Source organism: Triticum urartu, chromosome 3 (assembly GCF_003073215.2).
Source record: "Triticum urartu cultivar G1812 chromosome 3, Tu2.1, whole genome shotgun sequence".
In the NCBI taxonomy this organism is placed as follows: Eukaryota; Viridiplantae; Streptophyta; class Magnoliopsida; order Poales; family Poaceae; genus Triticum; species Triticum urartu.
Genome location: NC_053024.1, coordinates 740080564 through 740104163, shown reverse-complemented (window position 1 = coordinate 740104163; position 23600 = coordinate 740080564). Strand labels below are relative to the sequence as shown.

Here is a 23600-nt window from a genome sequence, read left to right as displayed (position 1 = left end):
TGATCACGGACATGACGAGGAGTCTCGAAATGGTCGAGACATAAAGATTGATATATTGGAAGCCTATGTTTGGATATCGGAAGTGTTCCGGGTGAAATCGGGATTTTACCGGAGTACCGGGAGGGTTACCGGAACCCCCCGGGAGCTATATGGGCCATAGTGGGCCTTAGTGGAAAAGAGAAGGGGCTGCCCTAGATGGGCTGCGCGCCTCCCCCTTTCCCTATTCCTATTAGGACTAGGAGAGGTGGCCGGCCCCCTCCTCCTCTTTTCCCCCTCCGCGAATCCTATTCCAACTAGGATTGGGGGGGGGGGAATCCTACTCCCAGAGGGAGTAGGACTCTTCTGGCGCGCCAAGCTTGGCCGGCCAGCCTCCCCCCTCTAGTCCTTTATATACTGAGGTAGAGGCACCCTAGAACACACAAGTTGATCCACGTGATCTATTCCTTAGCCGTGTGCGGTGCCCCCAGCCACCATATTCCTCGATAATACTGTAGCGGAGTTTAGGCGAAGCCCTGCTGCTGTAGTGCATCAAGATCGTCACCACGCCGTCGTGCTGACGGAACTCTTCCCCGACACTTTGCTGGATCGGAGTCCGGGGATCGTCATCGAGCTGAACGTGTGCTCGAACTCGGAGGTACCGTAGTTTCGGTACTTGATCGGTTGGATCGTGAAGACGTACGACTACTTCCTCTATGTTGCGTCAACGCTTCCGCAGTCGGTCTGCGTGGGTACGTAGACAACACTCTCCCCTCTCGTTGCTATGCATCATATGATCTTGCGTGTGCATAGGAAATTTTTTGAAATTACTACGAAACCCAACACAGAGGAGGCCATCCACCGACCTTGAAGGTTGGATCCAGACATGGTTGAAGGTCCGAAGCGCTTAGCCTGAGCCTTGGGTGTTGGAACTCGAGGTGGGGGAAGGGAAGGATCGAGTGCAAGAAGAAAAGGACAGGCCTTGGCCCCTTTATAAAGAGGGTGAATATCAAGCGTCCTCCGCGTGGCCATTTGGAACTCGCCTGAAATCGAGGAGTCATACTAACAAGCACGATTGGGTTACCCACACCCGTATTGATGAGAATCCCGTGATAAGGGGAACACGATCTCTGCTTCGACAAGACGTGCCAATAAAACCGCCTCGCAACACGTGCAATGGCGGGCTGGGAAAAACGGTTCGTAATGACCGGACCACGGCAGGATGTCATGTTATGAAAAGTTGTCAGCATATTAGATTTGTGGAATATTATACTCTCTACGGTGGTATGTGGAATTTATTTTACAGAGCTGGACACGATCCTTGTGTTCAAAATCTTCTATGGAGTATTCGGAGAAGGAACCCGCCTTGCAATGCCGAAGACAATCTACGCGCCGTACTCATCGTCATTGAAGCCTGGTTCAGGGGCTACTGAGGGAGTCCTGGATTAGGGGGTCCTCGGACAGCCGGACTATATACTTTGGCTGGACTGTTGAACTATGAAGATACAAGATTGAAGCCTTCATCCCGTGTTCGGGTGGGACTCTCCTTTGCATGGAAGGTAAGCTTGGCGATTCGGATATGTAGATCTCCTTCTCTGTAACTGACTCTGTGTAACCCTAGCCCCCTCCGGTGTCTATATAAACCGGAGGGTTTAGTCTATAGGAGGAGGACAATCATAATCATAGGATACCTTCTAGGGTTTAGCCTCTACGATCTCGTGGTAGATCAACTCTTGTAATACTCATATCATCAAGATCAATCAAGCAGGAAGTAGGGTATTACCTCCATCGAGAGGGCCCGAACCTGGGTAAACATTGTGTCCCCCGCCTCCTGTTACCATCATCCTTAGACGCACAGTTCGGGACCCCCTACCCGAGATCCGCCGGTTTTGACACCGACACCAGCAGCTGCTAAATTTCTTCATCCCACTTTCTCTTCTCTCAAGATCACCGTCTATGATCTTCCTTCCTGCCTACCTTGATTCATCAAAGTTATGGAACACCGACCACAACCAGCTTTAGGTATGCATCCTTGTGCTTCTACCTAGCTAATAATTGCAAATTCCCTCATGATTTTGTTCACACGATAAAAACCAGAATATGTGTGCACTCAGTGAGCTAGGTTTGCTGATTACAGACAAAATTAACAGTAACCGACCGATTATCGGAAATTCCATTGACACCCGAGAAATAGAGGTACCGCTAAAAAACAATTTAAATGGCCAAGGGGTACCAATATTTCTTGGGTTGTGATACCAGAAATGTAAAAAAATGAATTTGAAGGGAAAAAGTGAATCTAATAGGGTATCTATACTCCCAAGAGGTCAAGGGCTCTCCCTTGGCACAGGGAAGTTTATGTCTGATGTAGGTCGAGCACTCTTTATTTTAATAGGAAATAAATTTAAAACCAAAATTTGTTTGAATTATTCAAATGGAAAAACCATTTTTTTAGATTTATCAGAAACTGATCCGTCTTGCCATCCTTCCAAAAAATAGAATGAAGAAAAAAAATCTAGCTCCATATACATATTGGCCCATATTTGATTACTCGTCTCGTTGTTCATTTGCGGCTGCAAAAAATCGGTAGCAACACTCATAGTACTATCCTCCTTCACCCGTTGGTCCTAGTGACGGAGGATGCAACAATAACAATCAAGAAGGGTTCATGGCCAAGGTCGGGGATGGCTTCGGTGCCAGAGGGGATGGCAATGATGGTTGCGGCAACGGTGGGGACGACGATTGTGGTGGCAGCGGGAATAGCAAGTCGATTTCCATGTCGGAATGAGCGCAACTGGCGTGATTGCCGCAGCCGGTGCCGGGGCTCAACTGCCCGCGAGGTGACTCCACTGATGTCTACTACACAACTTTCTTCTTGTAGACGTTGTTGGGCCTCCAAGTGCAGAGGTTTGTAGGACAGTAGCAAATTTCCCTCAAGTGGATGACCTAAGGTTTATCAATCCGTACGAGGTGTAGGATGAAGATGGTCTCTCTCAAGCAACCCTGCAGCCAAATAACAAAGAGTCTTTTGTGTCCCCAACACACCCAATACAATGGTAAATTGTATAGGTGCACTAGTTCGGCGAAGAGATGGTGATACACGTGGTATATGGATGGTAGATAAAGGTTTTTGTAATCTGACAATATAAAAACAGCAAGGTAACGAATGATAAAAGTGAGCACAAATGGTATTGCAATGCTAGGAAACAAGGCCTAGGGTTCATACTTTCACTAGTGCAAGTCCTCTCAACAATAATAACATAATTGGATCACATAACTATCCCTCAACATGAAACAAAGAGTCACTCCAAAGTCACTAATAGCGGAGAACGAACGAAGAGATTATGGTAGGGTATGAAACCACCTCAAAGTTATTCTTTCCAATCAATCCATTGGGCTATTCCTATAAGTGTCGCAAACAGCCCTAGAGTTCGTACTAGAATAACACCTTAAGACACAAATCAACCAAAACCCTAATGTCACCTAGATACTCCAATTTCACCTCAAGTATCCGTGGGTATGATTATAAAATATGCGTCACACAATCTCAGATTCATCTATTCAACCAACACATAGAACCTCAAAGAGTGCCCCAAAGTTTCTACTGGAGAATCACGACGAAAACGTGTGCCAACCCCTATGCATAGGTTCATGGGCGGAACCCGCAAGTTGATCACCAAAACATACATCAAGTGAATCACGTGATATCCCATTGTCACCACAGATATGCACGGCAAGACATACATCAAGTGTTCTCAAATCTTTAAAGACTCAATCCGATAAGATAACTTCAAAGGGGAATCTCAATCCATTACAAGAGAGTAGAGGGGGGGGGGAGAAAACATCATAAGAACCAAATATAATAGCAAAGCTCGTGATACATCAATATCGTATCACCTCAAGAACACGAGAGAGAGAGAGAGATCAAACACATAGCTACTGGTACATACCCTCAGCCCCGAGGGAGAACTACTCCCTCCTCGTCATGGAGAGCACCGGGATGATGAAGATGGCCACCGAAGAGGGATTCCCCCTCCGGCAGGGTGCCGAAACGGGTCTATATTGGCTTTCGGTGGCTACGGAGGCTTCTGGCGGCGGAACTCCCGATCTATTGTGCTCCCCGATCGTTTTAGGGTATATGGATATATATAGGCGGAAGAAGTATGTCAGGGGAGCCACGAGGGGCCCACGAGGGTGGAGGGCGCGCCCAGGGGGGGTGGGCGCGCCCCCTGCCTCGTGGCTTCCTTGTTGCTTCCCTTACGTGGACTCCAAGTCTCCCGGGTTGCTGTCCTTCCAAAAATAAGTTCCGTGAAGTTTCAGGTCAATTGGACTCTGTTTGATTTTCCTTTTCTGCGATACTCTAAAACAACGAAAACACAGAAACTGGCACTAGGCTCTAGGTTAATAGGTTAGTCCCAAAAATCTTATAAAATAGCATATAAATGCATATAAAACATCCAAGGTTGATAATATAATAGCATGGAACAATAAAAAATTATAGATACGTTGGAGACGTATCAGCATCCCCAAGCTTAATTCCTGCTCGTCCTCGAGTAGGTAAATGATAAAAATAGAATTTTTGATGTGGAATGATACCTAACATATTCATCATGTATTTCTCTTTATTGTAGCAAGAATATTAAGATCCATAAGATTCAAGACAAAGTTTAATATTGACATAAAAATAATAATACTTCAAGCATACTAACTAAGCAATCATGTCTTCTCAAAATAACATGGCCAAAGAAAGTTCATCCCTACAAAATCATATAGTTTAGTCATGCTCCATTTTTGTCACACAAGAATGCTCTCATCATGCACAACCCCGATGACAAGCCAAGCAATTGTTTCATACTTTAGTAATCTCAAACTTTTCAACCTTCATGCAATACATGAGCGTGAGCCATGGATATAGCACTATGGGTGGAAAAGAATATAATGATGGGGTTATGTGGAGAAGACAAAAAGGAGAAAGTCTCACATCGACGCGGCTAATCAATGGGCTAGGGAGATGCCCACCAATTGATGTCAATGCAAGGAGTAGGGATTGCCATGCAACGGATGCACTAGAGCTATAAATGTATGAAAGCTCAACAAAAGAAACTAAGTGGGTGTGTATCCAACTTGCTTGCTCACGAAGACCTAGGGCACTTGAGGAGGCCCATTGTTGGAATATACAAGCCAAGTTCTATAATGAAAAATTCCCACTAGTATATGAAAGTGACAAAACAAGAGACTCTCTATCATAAAGATCATGGTGCTACTTTGAAGCACAAGTATGGAAAAAGGATAGTAGCATTGTCCCTTTTATTTTTTTATTTGTCTTTCCTTTTTTATTTGTCCTTTCTCTTTTTTTGGGACAATGCTCTATGAATGATGATCATCACACTTCTATTTATTTACAACCCAAAGATTACAACTCGATACTAGAACAAGATATGACTCTATATGAATTCCTCCGGCAGTGTACCGGGATTGCGATGAATCAAGAGCGACATGTATGAAAAATTATGAACGGTGGCTTTGCCACAAATACAATGTCAACTACATGATGATGCAAAGCAATATGACAATGATGATGCATGTGATAATAAACGGAACAGTGGAAAGTTGCATGGCACTATATCTCAGAATGGCTATGGAAATGCCATAATAGGTAGGTATGGTGGCTGTTTTGAGGAAGATATAAGGAGGTTTATGTGTGACAGAGCGTATCATATCACGGGGTTTGGATGCACCGGCGAAGTTTGCACCAACTCTCAATGTGAGAAAGGGCAATGCACGGTACCGAAGAGGCTAGAATGATGGAAGGGTAAGAGTGCGTATAATCCATGGACTCAACATTAGTCATAAAGAACTCACATACTTATTGAAAAAATCTACGAGTCATCAAAAACCAAGCATTATGTGTATGCTCCTAGGTGGATAGATTGGTAGGAAAAGACCATGGCTCGTCCCCGACCGCCACTCATAAGGAAGACAATCAAATAACACCTCATGTTTCAAATTTGTTACACAACGTTTACCATACTTGCATGCTACGTGACTTGCAAACTTCAACACAAGTATTTCTCAAATTCACAACTACTCATCTAGCACAACTTTGATATCACTATCTCCATATCTCAAAACAATCATCAAGGATCAAACTTCTCTTAGTATTCAACGCACTCTATATGAAAGTTTTTATTATATCCCTCTTGGATGCCCATCATATTAGGACTAAATTCATAACCAAAGAAAATTACCATGCTATTTAGGACTCTCAAAATGATATAAGTGAAGCATGAGAGTTCATCTATTTCTACAAAATAAAACCATCACCGTGCTCTAAAAAGATATAAGTGAAGCACTAGAGCAAATGACAAACTACTCCGAAAGATATAAGTCAAGATCAATGAGTAGTCGAATAATTATGCAACTATGTGAAGACTCTCTAACATTTAAGAATTTCAGATCTTGGTATTTTATTCAAACAGCAAGCAAAACAAAAAGGAAATAAAATGATGCTCCAAGCAAAACACATATCATGTGGCGAATAAAAATATCCCCAAGCTTAGGCTCTTGGTTGTCCTTGAATATTATCTTGGGTTGCCTTGGGCATCCCCAAGCTTAGGATCTTGCCACTCCTTATTCCATAGTCCATCGAATCTTTACCCAAAACTTGAAAACTTCACAACACAAAACTTAACAGAAAACTCGTAAGCTCCATTAGCGAAAGAAAACAAAACACCACTTCAAGGTACTGTAATGAAATCATTCTTTATTTATATTGGTGTTAAACCTACTGTATTCCAACTTCTCGATGGTTTATCAACTCTTTTTACTAGCCATATATACATCAAAATAAGTAAACAACACATGAAAAACAGAATCTGTCAAAAAAAGAATAGTCTGAAGTAATCTGTAACTAACGCAAACTTCTGGAACCCCAAAAATTCTAAAATAAATTTCTGGACCTGAGGAATTTATGTATTAATCATCTGCAAAAATAATTAACTAAATATCACTCTCGAAATAAAAATGGCAGCAGTTCTCGTGGCGCTAAAGTTTCTGTTTTTTACAGCAAGCTTAACAAGACTTTCCCCAAGTCTTCCCAACGGTTCTACTTGGCACAAACACTAATTAAAAGCATAAAACCACATCTATACAGAGGATAGATGAATTATTTATTACTAAACAGGAACAAAAAGGCATGGAATAAAAATAAAGTTGGGTTGCCTCCCAACAAGTGCTATCGTTTAACGCCCCTAGGTAGGCATAATGATTTCAATGATGCTCACATAAAAGATAAGAATTGAAATATAAGGAGAGCATCATGAAGAATATGAATAGCACATTTAAGTCTAACCCACTTCCTATGCATAGGGATTTTGTGAGCAAATAACTTGTGGGAACAAGAATCAACTTGCATAGGAAGGTAAAACAAGCATAACTTCAAAACTTTAAGCACATAGAGAGGAAACTTGATATTATTGCAATTCCTACAAGCATAAGTTCCCCCCTCATAATAATTTTTAGTAGCATCATGAATGAATTAAACAATATAACCAGCACCTAAAGCATTCTTTTCATGATCTACAAGCATAGAAAATTTACTACTCTCCACATATGCAAGATTCTTCCCATTCGGAATAGTGGGAGTATCATAAGAGACCCGAATACTATAAATTGTTCCACATTAAAAGAGTAATGTTCAGAAAAGGGGTAATCATAATCATGAGAAGTTTTATAAATATAATCACTACTTTTTATAGAATAAGTATCATCACAATAATCATCATAGGTAGGAGGCATGCTATCATCATAATAAATTTGCATGTCAAAATTTGGGAAAATAAAAATATCACCTTCATTAAACATAGCTTCCCCAAGCTTGGGACAAACATTAATTGAAGCAAATATATTCTCAAAAACATCATCTTTATCAAACATAGCATCCCCAAGCTTGGGCCTTTTCATATCATAAGCATAATCACTCTCATCATTAATAGTATGGATAGCACCAATAGTATAGCAATTATCATATTCTTCCAAGCAAGTTCCAAAAAGATTTTCAAGATCATAAGAAGTATCATTATATTCCACAATTATATTTTCATGAGGCACAATAGTAATAGGAGCAGCATTATTTGGGGGAGATATCTTTTTACCTCTCTTCCTTTTTCTTTTCTTCTTATTCACCACATCATGTGTGGGTTCAATCCTCTTTTTGGAGCTCCTTATTAATGAGATTGGTTGAATAGGAGGCTCCTCCTCGTTACCTGATTCATCATAAGAAATAATAGGAAGGTATTGGGAAGTCTCTTCCCTTTCGTTAGTATTCTCTTCATCTCTATTTGTTTTCTTTTCTTTATGTAATTGGCAATATAAGGATTTTCAATGCAATTCACCGCACAATACATATAAATTTCCTCTAGATCAAAATGAAGAACTCTATCAAGGGCAAATTTTGGAATATCCTTAGTTATACGTTTCATTTCTTCATAACCCAAGAGCAAACTAAGTTCATTATGATGTGCAAGGGAAATCAAGTCATCACAATTTTTGGACATGATACGATCATGAAACAATTTGCATTAGGTACTGAAATGATCATGTTCATTGCAAAGTTCACAAGTATGGCTAAGAAAGTTTAAATTTTCAGCACACACATCTAGCCTTTCTTGCAACCGTTTAGTCTCTAAATGCTTATGCCTCTTGCAATATCTATCTTCCCAATTTGGTGTGTACTTGCAAACCCAATGTACTCCACAAAAATTGACATGTTTATAGGAGACATTATCATCATGACTAGTGCAATCATCATTAGTACCATGGATATTCAAGGAGTTCATACTAAGAACATTGCAATCATGCTCATCATTCAAAGATTTAGTGCCAAACATTTTAATGCATTCTTCTTCTAACACTTTGGCACAATTTTCCTTTCCATCATTCTCATGGAAGATATTAAAAAGATGGAGCGTATGAGGCAAACTCAATTCCATTTTTTTGTAATTTTCTTTTATAAACTAAACTAGTGATAAAACAAGAAACAAAAACATTCGATTGCAAGATCTGAAGATATACCTTCAAGCACTCACCTCCCCGGCAACGGCGCCAGAAAAGAGCTAGATGTCTACTACACAACCTTCTTCTTGTAGACGTTGTTGGGCCTCCAAGTGCAAAGGTTTGTAGGACAGTAGCAAATTTCCCTCAAGTGGATGACCTAAGGTTTATCAATCCGTAGGAGGCGTAGGATGAAGATGGTCTCTCTCAAGCAACCCTGCAACCAAATAACAAAGAGTCTCTTATGTCCCCAACACACCCAGTACAATGGTAAATTGTATAGGCGCACTAGTTCGGCGAAGAGATGTTGATACAAGTGGTATATGGATGGTAGATAAAGGTTTTTGTAATCTGAAAATATAAAAACAGCAAGGTAACGAATGATAAAAGTGAGCACAAACGGTATTGCAATGCTAGGAAACAAGGCCTAGGGTTCATACTTTCACTAGTGCAAGTCCTCTCAACAATAATAACATAATTGGATCACATAACTATCCCTCAACATGAAACAAAGAGTCACTCCAAAGTCACTAATAGTGGAGAACGAACGAAGATATTATGGTAGGGTATGAAACCACCTCAAAGTTATTCTTTCCAATCAATCCGTTGGGCTATTCCTATAAGTGTCACAAACAGCCCTAGAGTTCGTACTAGAATAACACCTTAAGACACAAATCAACCAAAACCCTAATGTAACATAGATACTCCAATGTCACCTCAAGTATCCGTGGGTATGATTATACAATATGCGTCACACAATCTCAGATTCATCTATTCAACCAACACATAGAACCTCAAAGAGTGCCCCAAAGTTTCTACCGGAGAATCAGGACGAAAACGTGTGCCAACCCCTATGCATAGGTTCATGGGCGGAACCCGCAAGTTGATCACCAAAACATACATCAAGTGAATCACATGATATCCCATTGTCACCACAGATACGCACGGCAAGACATACATCAAGTGTTCTCAAATCTTTAAAGACTCAATCCGATAAGATAACTTCAAAGGGGAAACTCAATCCATTACAAGAGAGTAGAGGGGGGGGGGACATCATAATATCCAACTATAATAGCAAAGCTCGCGATACGTCAAGATCGTATCACCTCAAGAACACGAGAGAGAGAGATCAAACCCATAGCTACTGGTACATACCCTCAGCCCTGAGGGAGAACTACTCCCTCCTCATCATGGAGAGCACCGGGATGATGAAGATGGCCACCGGAGAGGGATTCCCCCTCCGACAGGGTGCCGGAACGGGTCTAGATTGGCTTTCAGTGGCTACGGAGGCTTCTGGCGGCGGAACTCCCAATCTATTGTGCTCCCCGATCGTTTTAGGGTATATGGATATATATAGGCGGAAGAAGTACGTCAGGGGAGCCACGAGGGGCCCACTAGGGTGGAGGGCACGCCCAGGGAGGGTGGGCGCGCCCCCCTGCCTCTTGGCTTCCACGTTGCTTCCCTTACGTGGACTCCAAGTCTCCCGGGTTGCTTTCCTTCCAAAAAATGTTCCGTGAAGTTTCAGGCCAATTGGACTCCGTTTGATTTTCCTTTTCTGCGATACTCTAAAACAAGGAAAAAACAGAAACTGGCACTGGGCTCTAAGTTAATAGGTTAGTCCCAAAAATCATATAAAATAGCATATAAATGCATATAAAACATCCAAGGTTGATAATATAATAGCATGGAACAATCAAAAATTATAGATACGTTGAGACGTATCATCCACCAACACCAAGTTTTGCTAATTCAATAACTACTCCCTTACCCAGCCCCGCAACTTCTGCCGCTCCTGTCAGCGCTACCGGACCCACGACGGTGCGCTCTGCAACGTGCCCATCGGCGGGGTTTATCGTCGCCATGCCAAGCACAGGGCCAAGCCCAATGTGGTGTTAGACACCACTCGAAACACAGTGGTAGGAACATCGTCTGTGACATCAGCCATGTCCAGCAGTATCAGTTATGCCACAAGCACCGGCACTGTGCCGCCCGGATTGTAGTACCCCATGTCCAGCAGTGCATCGTCGCACAATAGGAAGTTCACCAACAACTTTGACCCAGCGAGCCTAGGACTCAATTTCCCTAACAGGCTACTGTTTGCTGACATAGGTGCTTACATGGTGGACGGTTGTGCGCAACACCACCACTACCATGCCCATGGGAATGGGATGGAGCACTGGGCAGCGGCGCAAATGGAAAACTTGCCATTCATGCACGCCATAGATCATCATATGTCTGGATGGCTAGTAGAGGCAATGCCCATCTTAATGGCTACCATGCAGGGCATGTTGCACCTACGGTTATAGAGCATCGACGGAGGTAATGGTAACGACAGAGGGGACCCCGAGTTATACCACCCGCCGGCCAAGAGAAACCACAAGCAGCAGGATTGCCCAAGCAGCACGGGCATGTATGGGGACGTGGTCAGTGGTAATAGTAGTGGCTACATTTAATATTCCAGCACTAGGAATGCAACTTGCAATTAGCTAGCTAGTTCGATCAAGATTTGTTATTAGATTAATGCCTCATGAAATGGGGTTGGCTATTTTAGTGAGGTGAACTTTGGTGAAGTATATGGATCTATCATCGTGTTGATTATATCTTGTTTTTTTGAACTTGTTAATGTTGGATATGTATGCTCAACCATGTTAATGCTTGGTATGGTAGCACTGGAATGTGCCTTGTTCACTCTTAATACCCTACCGCCATCTTGGTAGGCGGTACGCGTGGAGTGGCACAATCGGTCATACTCCCTAATGATGTCTACTACACTACCTTCTTCTTGTAGACGTTCTTGGGCCTCCAAGTGCAGAGGTTTGTAGGCCAGCCACAAATTTCCCTCAAGTGGATGACCTAAGGTTTATCAATCCGTGGGAGGCGTAGGATGAATATGGTCTCTCTCAAACAACCCTGCAACCAAATAACAAAGAGTCTGTTGTGTCCCCAACACACCCAATACAATGGTAAATTGTATAGGTGCACTAGTTCGGCGAAGAGATGGTGATACAAGTGCAATATGGATGGTAGATATAGGTTTTTGTAATATGAAAATATAAAAACAGCAAGGTAACTAATGATAAAAATGAGCGAAAACGGTATTGCAATGTGTTGAAACAAGGCCTAGGGTTCATACTTTCACTAGTGTAAGTTCTCTCAACAATAATAACATACTTGGATCATATAACAATCCCTCAACATGCAACAAAGAGTCACTCCAAAGTCACTAATAGCGGAGAACAAACGAAGAGATTATTGTAGGGTACGAAACCACCTCAAAGTTATCCTTTCTGATCGATCTATTCAAGAGTCCGTAGTAAAATAACATGAAGCTATTCTTTCCGTTCAATCTATCCTAGAGTTCGTACTAGAATAACACCTTAAGACACAAATCAAGCAAAACCCTAATGTCACCTAGATACTCCAATTTCACCTCAAGTATCCGTGGGTATGATTATACGATATGCATCACACAATCTCAGATTCATCTATTCAACTAACACAAAGAACTTCAAAAAGTTCCCCAAAGTTTCTACCAGAGAGTCAAGACGAAAATGCGTGCCAACCCCTATGCATAAGTCCACGAGGTCACGGAACTCGCAAGTTGATCACCAAAACATACATCAAGTGGATCACGTGATATCCCAATGTCACCACGGATAAGCACATGCAAGGCATACATCAAGTGTTCTCAAATCCTTAAAGACTCAATCCAATAAGATAACTTCAAAGGGAAAACTCAATCCATTACAAGAGAGTAGAGGGGGAGAAACATCATAAGATCCAACTATAATAGCAAAGCAAACGATACATCAAGATCGTGCCAAATCAAGAACACGAGAGAGAGAGAGAGAGAGATCATACACATAGCTACTGGTACATACCCTCAGCCCCGAGGGCGAAATAATCCCTCCTCGCCATGGAGAGTGCCGTGATGATGAAGATGGCCACCAGAGAGGGATTCCCCCCTCCGACAGGGTGCCAGAACGTGTCTAGATTGGTTTTCGATGGCTACAGAGGCTTGAGGCGGCGGAACTCCCGATCTAGGTTTCTTTTTGGAAGTTTGGGTATATATAAGAGGTGTTGGAGTCGAGAACAAGTCAGGGGGTCCCCGAGGCGTCCACGAGATAGGGGGCGCACCCAGGGGGTAGGGCGCGCCCCCCACCCTCATGGTGGCCTCCGGACTCCTCTGTTCCATCTCCAGTACTCCATGGGCTTCTTCTGATCCAAAAACAATCTTCGTGAAATTTCAGGTCAATTGGACTCCGTTTGGTTTTCCTTTTCTGCGATACTTAAAAACAAGAAAAAAAACAGAAATTGGCACTGGGCTCTAGGTTAATAGGTTAGTCCCAAAAATGATGTAAAATGGCATATAAATGCATATAAAACATCCTAGATGGATAATATAATAACATGGAACAATTAAAAATTATAGATACGTTGGAGACGTATCGCCAATAAGTTGGTGATAGGCTTACCACTATATTGCCGACATTGACAACTATAGGGTCCCATTGTGTGCCACTTCAACGAGATAAAGTTTTCAAGGTAGCCAGGATCCTACTATCAGAGACGGCCATGGTACCATTTCAAGGCTACCGCCTACTAAGTTGGTTGTAGACTTAATTTTGAACGCCAAAGTCGGCGGTGGTGAGGTTTATGAATGAAAATGTTCACTAGTTTAAAACATAAATAACACATGCTTCTCAAATGGAAGTTCATGACATTATGTAGTACAAGTCTCAATAGAAGGCTCTATCAAGTCACATGGTGCTATTTCCCCTTCTTGTCACGTGATTTATCTTCGTCTTGTGAAAAGCGTTCCCTTTCACACTTCCTCATCCTTTCCACCTCACAAACATCCTCACCAATGTACCTCCTCCCTGCCACACACTTCAATGCTTGCTTCCTTAAAAGCCCACGATGCTCTGCCTCCGTTAGATGCAAAGAATCGTTGAACCGGTAACCGGCTATGCACCTATGACTCTACATGTCATCTCAGATATGTTTTGTACCTCATGATCTATGCATGTATAGTCTTCCAAGGAGGAGGGCGCGACTACCAAAACCATGTTTGTGCTATCATATGTATCACAAAATGAGATTTCTTGATGTTGTATTTAACGTACCGGCTGACAATCATAGGTGTTAGTTGGACGTGCACGATCGTGTTCATATTTGGGATGCATGAAGAATCTTCTACCTTCAGTCCATGGTTTCTTCCAGTCTGTGAACTCCATCACAAAACATGGGTCATCACAATAACATGTAGAAATTTTCACACGTTTGTCCTTCTTCTTTTCCAACTCGTCCCCACTCCACTTATTCATATGTCCTCTTGGTCGGCCAAGGCGGCCTAGTCATGAAAAAAATGAGCTAAACATGAACAATTGTTAGCAAAAGACATGAGCAAAGAAAATGTGTAAACTCAATAAAGCGAGAAGCATTAAAAACAAGATGTATAAATCCAAAAGTAACAAGTGCTTACCATAGGATTAGTGGCACCCTTTTAAGCATCATCATCGATAAGTTTGTTCATGTTTTCGATATTACTCGCTCTTACTAATCTTTTCTTTCGATCTGAATGAATTGCACAATTTTATTTCATCAGTTGGTATTGTCATACTATGGATCACAATCCTAATAACCTTTTTCTAGTTAAATAAATGGAACTTACACTACTGTGGTGTGTGTGCTTCATAGCGCAATTGTACTTTATGTTGTTAATCTACGGTTAACTATATGGGTTTGCTTGTGTAATAACATTAATAGTTTGGTACTTAACATTGAGAAACATTTTTGTTACATAAATCCATTGTCTATCATTGCAAATGCGCTTATGATATACTAAATCATATTTCCTGGTGGACATTTTCTTAGATTTTTACATTTTCACAACCGACATACCTTTCCACTAAATTCAAATCATATCAACATCAGCAAAACAGAGTGAAGAGAACAAAATTATGTCAAGTTGCAATATAGTTGATGACATTTACATGTAACAGATGTGTTAGCACTCATTATAGTACCCTAACATATCTAGGTAGAGGGTTGTTGAGAGTACGAGTAAAATTTAAAAAGTTGAGATATCTAGAATATATGATTGCATAACATAGGTTTAAACAACAAGAGTTGCATGATATGCGGCCATGTGATTAGCCACACCCGACACTTTCCTTGTACTCCTGGTTACTAGCATCGCTCAATTCTTGCACAAGTCTAGCCTCATATTCTCTTAAAACAGGCTTTCGCCCCTCTTGCGAAATAAACACGCGTCCAAACGATATAAGGTGATGAGAAAACCTTGATACAATGAAAATGAAATAAAAACCAAAAATAAGAGAACACGACGTGCACAACTCTATGCCATGACCCCTTGTCCGACATGGCAAATGACTAACCAAACACTAGCTCGGTCCCCTTCACGTTCGTCAACAAAGAGCAACCCCGAGTCCCCTGGAGAAACCATTGGATGGCTCCACAAAGCTCTTGCTATACTATCGTCGGAGAGGTTCCTTTGGCCTCTCACTCTGGTCTGAGGAGCATCGATCCTGCTAGCGAGCAGTACGAGCTGATATCGATGAAGATGCGACCATATTTAAAAGATAAGAGATAACCCAGACTGGCACATGATGAAACCCAAGAAGCAACATGCTAATAGCCAAGCCAACCTATAAATACGTCGGAGCTGAAGGTACCTAAGGTCCATGACGATGACCCCAACAGGGTAATGGTGCAACATGTCACGCCGGCCAAGTATGAAGCAACAGATAATGGTTTTCACCTAGAGCCTCTCACAAATCTAGGAGAACCACAATGCCGCTCTCCTAAGGGACACAACACAAATAGGCATTGCTCTCGTTGATGCCAAAGCACAAAGCTTTCGCTCAAAACCTGTTCGCCCTAATAGGAGGCACCCAGGACAATAAGCCCACTGTGAAAGGAGGCACATCACGATCAAGTCAAGGCCTATAGATCAAGATCCGGCCTACAAAACTCGACAATGACCTCGTAAGGACCCCGTGCCGCCATGCCACTTGCCATCCGCTCGGTCAAGAAAAACAGCCATTTGTGTCGCCATGTTGATCGCTGGAGAGCCAACCATGCAACCTACCATCCGCCGCCCTGGCATCCAAGACCGAACTCACCAACGCCACAAGAACTCATGGGCGCCACCCACCAGGGGAGAAGCGGAAGCATCCTCAACCTTCCCACAAGAACCTAACTCGACATGGGCAAAGGTGCCACAAACCCAATGGCTGTGTCTTTTTAGCCTGTTCATGGACCGGAACCAAATTGTTAGGCCTGCCAAAAAAATACAGGCGCTCCGGTCTATGAAAATATGCCCAAAAAATTGTCCATTTTTGGAGCGGACCAATTTGTTTTCCATTTTATGAATTATAAGAACGAGGCCCAGCCCATTAAAGGCACTTTTTATGATCTATGGCCCATCCTAGGCACTTCCTCACATGAAAGTCCCCTCCGCCATGCCACCCTCGTCATGGCCACTGCCGCTCGCCGACGCCTCCACCTCCACCTCTCGTGCGCACTCTGTAAACGTCGTGCCTGCTCGCCATGGCCTCCTGCTCTCGTGCGTCGTTGCTCGCCGTCCCTGAGCTCTCCATGTCCGGTCCTCTCGGTCTGAACCGAGCTTTACCACTGTCGACCTGGTGCATGAGAGGACTACGGCGCTGCTTGGTCCGGTGAGCCAGCGGCCCATGCAAATCGGCCAGAGACCGGAAAGGTCCGGATCATGTCCACCCTTACTCAAGGGGCATGTGTGTAGTTTTATTTTGGTGTTGTCTAGTTTTTTGCTCCATGGCACTCATTTTGATGTCGGGCAAGTGCGGTGGGTTTCCCAGTAGTGCGTTGAACTCGCTCTCCCTCCTCTCCCCATTTCCTATTTTCATCTTGTAAGACTAATGTATTTACGTTCTCAGTAATGGAAAGGGGGATAGCCCGGTTAAAAAAAACCACGGATGTGAGATGGATCTTACTGCTGACCGTCCCCGCACCATCAGTCGTAGCCAACCTGCACCGTAGGAGGAGAAGCTGCTGCAACCTGCAGAATGGCAGCCACCCACTATAGCCCGACGACCCCAACAACAGCGTGGACTAAACCGCACCGACTAATGCCTCCTCCATTCTCATACGTGATGCTGCCGTTCGCCACCGCCGCCACCCACCTAGGTCATTCCAATATTGTCAGGTCCCACGCCACGTGTCCACAGGGAATGAGACAAATAACCACCGGGAGGGCCCCAACACCACCATCGACCGCACAAGATTTGCCGGTGTGTGTGTATGGGTGGTGGTGGGGGGGGGGGGGGGGGGGGGGGGGGGGGGGAGGGAACAGGGTCAGGAGAGTTCACTAGCCACCGCCCGTGGAGTTGACACGGGTCCGGACCTTTTTTTCTCCTCTAGCCTCATATTCTTGGAGACATATGTGCAGTCTGACTTGTTGTAATGATGACATATTTAACAGAATTTACTGTAAGCCAAGATAGGGTAGTATCTATATTTATCTTGGTTCAAAGTAAAGATCACAACCAGTATAGTCTGTCTTAAGTGTTAGAGGAATACGCTGAATTTATCTATGGGTGTGTTTGGTTGAAGAACCAAGTGGAATAGAATGTCATGGGTCCATTCCATCGGAATGGGTTGGTTCCATTCCCGTGTTTGGATGAGGATAAAAATGTAATGGTTATATTCTAGCGTTTGGTTTGGAGAATTGGAATGGAATGGATTTTGAGATTACCTCTAACATGCAAATGTGCAATATGAACAATTACAACCATTTATGTTTAACAAAAATTTATATGGAATACATTTCAGTTCCACCATGATTTATCACTCACATATAATCTGATGTCTATATAAAATTGATAATCTCTACAACTTTTTTTAAGAATGGACAACAAATATTAATTAAGTCTCAAAATCTAGATTACACAAGTGCTAATGACAACAAAATTTGTCAGCAATCTTAACCCAGAGCACATAGATGAAGCATTAATCAAGCAATGACAAGCTAGAAAGATTCAATCGTTTCACTTTCTCAGCTTCTGTGCTTGCCGCCGCTGATGCTTGCCAAGGCCGCCGCTGATGCTTGCTGCCCGGCCGCTCCCTGCTCGTTGCTGCTGCTGCCCAGGTGTGGCCACCATGCATCGGCAAGGTGGCTACTGTCCCTTCCGCCACAACCGAAAGACAGAAGGAAGACGAGCTGATGACCAGTTTGACCACGCAATCTGCTGCTGCCTGTCCGACCCAAAAGACAGATATGAGGGCGCATATTTCCTGCTCGCGGTTATCGTTGTAGTGCCGTCGGCCTAGATCGAAGGAGGATGCCCGGCGGCGCAGATCGAGGGAGGAGAGAAGGACGTCGAATGAGACGCCTCAGGTGCGCCCGGCTGGGACGCAGTCGGGGCAGCTGAAAGCGCGAGACGAGCAGGGCGGCGCGAGGATGCGGCGGGAGTGGCCGGCGGCGTAGATCGAAGGAGGAGGCCCAGCGGCGCAGCCGCACGAGAGAGGGAGAGGAGCGCACGACCGGTTCCGTGTGATTCCTCCGATTTGATGGTGATGTCCAAATCGGAGAAATCACTGCGTTCCGGATCTGGGCCGAACGATTCCTCCGATTTGATGGTGACGTCCAAATCGGAGGAATCACTGCGTTCCGGATCTGGGCTGAATATTCGTCCTGTTAGAAGAAGTTGGTCCTATTCTTTTTGTTTTTCTACTAGCAAAAATGCCCGTGCGTTGCAGCGGGAGAAGAACCCCATCCTCTATTTCAACACTTTCGCTGCCTTCGTCGAGCGGTGTGCACATGATTACAATATTGAGCATGGCAATGACCTTGACTACTGCATCGCACACCTATGTGTGACGCAAGAAAACGTTAACTAATATCATCGAGCTGGACGTGAGGGCTGCCCTCTACTGCATTGCACTTGCCCTTCATGTGGTACCTTTGTAAAGTGGTCTATAGAGGTATTCATTTCCCAAAATGGTACTATCAACCATGTAAAAAGGAAAATTCAAAAAAAAATCCATGTAAAAAGGAAAACCATGTCGTCTGGTGTACTATTATGTTTTGGAATAAAAAAAGAGAATAGTTCACAAAATCCAGTATGACCAATGTCCAAAAATATTAATCCTCCTCTTCTCTAATGGCAGAATAGCACCAACAAAGTTCATCTTCATATAGGTGACAGGAATACTGAATAATATATTGTCGAATACAATTTAATGTGCAATGTAGTATACGACAGGACTGCTGATTGTCCTGTTCTTGTTCAGTTTTGGCGAATGACATACCCAGACCACAAATCCGATAACTTTTGATCAAGATTACGAAAAATTAAAGAGAAATAACCTGAATAAGAGAGCAACCGACCAAGTTTAACAAACTACTGCTCTTAATTAGTAGAAATAAATATTTCTAAATCAAGTGAAAGATAGCCGTGTCCTTGATAATTATTTCCAAATCAAAGATAGTTGTGTCCTTAGTTTTCAGATTGTGCGTGCTCTCTATATCGCGTGTGTACATGTGGATTCGCTTTGATGTACATGATTCTAATAATCAGCACACACAACTATTGAGATGCAAAATAGTCTATGTACGTAATTAGTCTGCTCGAACCGCGACATACTCCAAAATAGAAACCAATCACAAATGCACAGTAATTAGCAGAGTTATTTATTCAAAACCACCACTCTTTGGGCTAGGGTAACAACTTGATACCACATTTGAACCAGGGCACAAAAAACCACTGAAAATGAGCCTAATACGTAACGCGGAGCACTGATGCTAGAATTTGGCCGCGAAAACAGCGAAACCGACAGGTAGGGCCCACTATCAAGCTGACGTGGTGAAGACCAAAAACTTTCACCGGCTGCTGTGGCAAATGAGACGCGGGCCCCACATGTCAATGACCAAACGGTTGTGTTCTTCACAATATTCTTTCTACAGGACATTCCATCGAGCAGCTTCCGTGTGTTCATCTTCTGGTCGCCGAGGAAGGCACATCACGCCATGGGCACGCTGGAGCAGTAACCAGAGGAACGGCGGGCCAGACGCCTCCATCACATATGTGAGCTCGCGCAGCTCTTCATGTACTCCTACCAAGGGGGTGACCACCTTGCCGAGTTGGCATACACGACGGCGCGGGCAGGGTGTCGATCGACCCAAGCTGTGGCCACGCGGGGAAGGAACGAGAGCTCACCTTGAGCACGTGTGCGTGCTCCGACACAAGGAGGTACCACTCGAGCGACGTCCTCGTCAGCAGCAGCGGCCGACGGAGCATGGCGGGGTGGGGGGTGGGGAACACGGCTCTGCGATGCGCAACTTGTGGACGTTTGCAGCGGAGGCATCGGGAGCATGTGCTGAAGCCCAGTGACCAGATGCGAGGCGCAGAGGTGCGCCGGAGCGGGAGATCGAGGCCCGGTGGTGTGTGGTCGGAGGTGGAGAAGACGACCACAGCGCGGCTGATTCTGCACGTCCCGATCGAATTGCTCCGGTAGGGTTGGTCAGGGAGGCCTTCTAGAGCTCCTAGACAAGGTGGTGGAGCTCGCGTTGGTCTCTGGCCACGAGAATGATGGCCGCCGGCGACCGGGTAACGGGGACGAGTTGCTCCTTGTGCACGCTAGGGACGCGGGTGGCTACTAAGCGGTTTGGGTCTCCTCTATGACCAGCGCTACTAGCTAGCTTAAGGAGGTGGTGAGCAGGGAAGGAGCACACACCGCCGGTCGGAGCAAGCTGCGCACAAGCCCGCCGTGCGGCTACAGGAAAAGACCAGCGCCTAGGGGAGGAAGATAATAAACAGACTCATTGACATGCGGGGCCCACTACTCCTCTGCCACGTTATTTGCCACATCAGTCGGTCAAAGTTTTTGGTCTTCGCCACGTCAGCCTGACAGTGGGCCCTATCTGTCGGTTTCGCTGTTTTCACGACCAAATTCTAGCATCAGTGCTCCGCGTTACGTATTAGGCTCATTTTCGATGGTTTTTTGTGCCCTGGTTCAAATGTGGTACCAAGTTGTTACCTTAACTTCAAGTGTGGTGGTTTTGGGTAAATAACTCTAATTAGCATCTCACATGGAGTTAACTCGATGAGGGGCAGATCAAAGTGGGTTCTGGGCAGCTGAGCAAGACAGTCACCTCACCTGAGTACCTGACTACCCGAGCTGTGCCAGATTAAGGCGAGGAGTTGCACAGACGCACGACTAAGGCCGGATGCGGGACGGTTGCTGTCGCTGATGGGCGCTGCCGCCGCGTTTAGTGTCGTAGGCATCAGCAACCGTCGCCGTGGCCGTCCACAGTGCCGCAGACTATGGTTGTACGCCTCGTCAACCCAACTGACGCTCACAACCGTGCCATGGCTCCGCTTGCTCAATGCCAGAGCATGGTCGGCCGGCCTGGATTCCACCTCTACACCGCACGCCGCGCCGGCTCAGCTGTCGGGAGAAGAACCGAGCACTGCAGGGCTGGCTTAGCCGCGGTCAGACCTTGAACAACGATTTGCACCAGGGGCGCTACTCCTCTCGCGGACGCATCCCCCTTGACGCCGCCACACCTGCCACCACACAGGTGCTCTGCAGCTTCACGCCACGTTCTGGCCGGCGCCTAGGTTAATTGACCTGGAGAGCCCTCCTCCCATCTCTCTTCTCTTCCCCAGTCGCAGGCCAATTCCCTCTATCCACCTATTGCACCGTACACCATCCATCCACGGGATGAAGAACAATGGCTGGTAGCGGCGGTCGGGTCGACCCAGCTCGTGCCGCCCCCGCCTCGAGTGCCACCACCATGGGGTGCATCGATCCCGAGCGAGCTCCACGCCGCATTCGCGCCACCTCCCCCGCTGGCCTCCCTTAACGCTGCAGTCCTCTTGCCCTGTAAAACTAGAGACCGAGAGGTTGGGGATCGCACAGCCCATAGGGGTGCGATGGTTCTCATTATATAGCATAGGTTAAATACATATACAGGGTATGTACGATATATAAAATTTACAATCGTATATGACTTGGAGTCTAACACCCTCCCTCAATCTTAACCGGTGTCAAGAAGGTTGAGATTGCGCCGAAAAACTTCAAACAAAGGAAGTGGCAACGGCTTAGTGAAAACATCTGCAAGTTGATCTTTAGATGAGATAAACTTGATTTGTAGTAGCTTTTGTGCAACTCGTTCCCTCACAATATGGAAGTCAACTTCGATATGCTTTGTCCTTGCATGGAAGACAGGGTTGGATGAAAGATATGTGGCTCCAATGTTATCACACAATAGAACTGGAGGTATGTCTTGAGGAATACCCAACTCTCGCAGCAAGGACTGTACCCAAATAAGTTCGGCAGTAGCATTAGCTACAACTTTGTACTCAGCTTCTGTACTACTCCTAGAAACAGTGGCTTGCTTGCGAGCATTCTAGGCGATCAAGTTTGAACCAAAAAAACACAGCATATCCCCCGTAGATCGCCTATCATCTGGACTCCCCGCCCAGTCCGCATCAGAGAAGGCAGACAACACTCCAGAGGTGGTTGGCCTAAGATGCAAACCAAAGGAAGCAGTAAGACAAACATAACACAGAATGCGTTTGACTGCAGACCAATGTGTGTCACGGGGCTCATGAAGATACTGGCAGACACGGTTAACTGCAAAAGAAAGATCCGGTCGAGTGATGGTAAGATATTGTAGTCCACCAACAATACTGCGATAATCTGTAGCGTCATCCGAAGAAAGAAGCACACCAATATCAGCAGAGAGCTTCTCATTCACAGCCATGGGTGTGGTGACAGGTTTACACTTCAACATACCCGCACGCCGAAGAAGGTCCAAAGAATATTTCTTCTGATTGAGAGAGAGACCAGCAGCAGTATGAGTCACTTCTAAACCCAAAAAATAGTGTAGAGGACCAAGATCCTTAACAGCAAAATCATGTTGAAGACTTAGTATGAGCTTGTCGGTGGCAGCATGCGAAGAACTGATGAGAATAATATCATCAACATAAACCAGAAGATACATAGTGAGCTCCGGGCGCTGCAAAAGAAACAGAGACGTGTCTGCAATAGAGGGAACAAAGCCATGTGACCGAAGGGCAGAACCAAGACGTGCCTGCCAAGCACGGGGGGCTTGTTTGAGACCATAAATAGCTTTGATGAGCCGTCAAAGATGATGTGGTCGATCTGGATCAACAAAACCAGGAGGTTGTCGCATATAAACCCCTTCCTCTAAGACACCATGAAGAAATGCATTCTGGACGTCCAACTGTCGAAGGGACCAACCACGAGTAACTGCCAATGAGAGAAGAAGACGAATAGTGGTAGGCTTGATGACAGTACTGAAAGTGTCTTCGTAATCAAGACCATATCGTTGCTTAAATCCTTTGGCAACCAGTCGTTCCTTGTAGCGTTTAACAGAGCCATCAGCATGCTTTTTGACCTTAAATATCCATTTAGAATCGATCACATTGACCCCGGAAGGGGGAGGAACAAGTTGCCAAGTTTTATTTTTCTGCAGTGCAAAGAATTCCTGTTCCATGGCAGTCCGCCAATGAGGTATAGTCATTGCTGCCTGAAAATGTCGT

General features: G+C 44.7%; 1 pseudogene; it reads left to right on the top strand.

Annotated features, from left to right (window-relative positions):
* Positions 1-1932: 1932 nt before the first annotated feature.
* On the top strand, positions 1933-11477 carry LOC125549559 (annotated as a pseudogene).
* The last annotated feature ends 12123 nt before the right edge of the window (positions 11478-23600 follow it).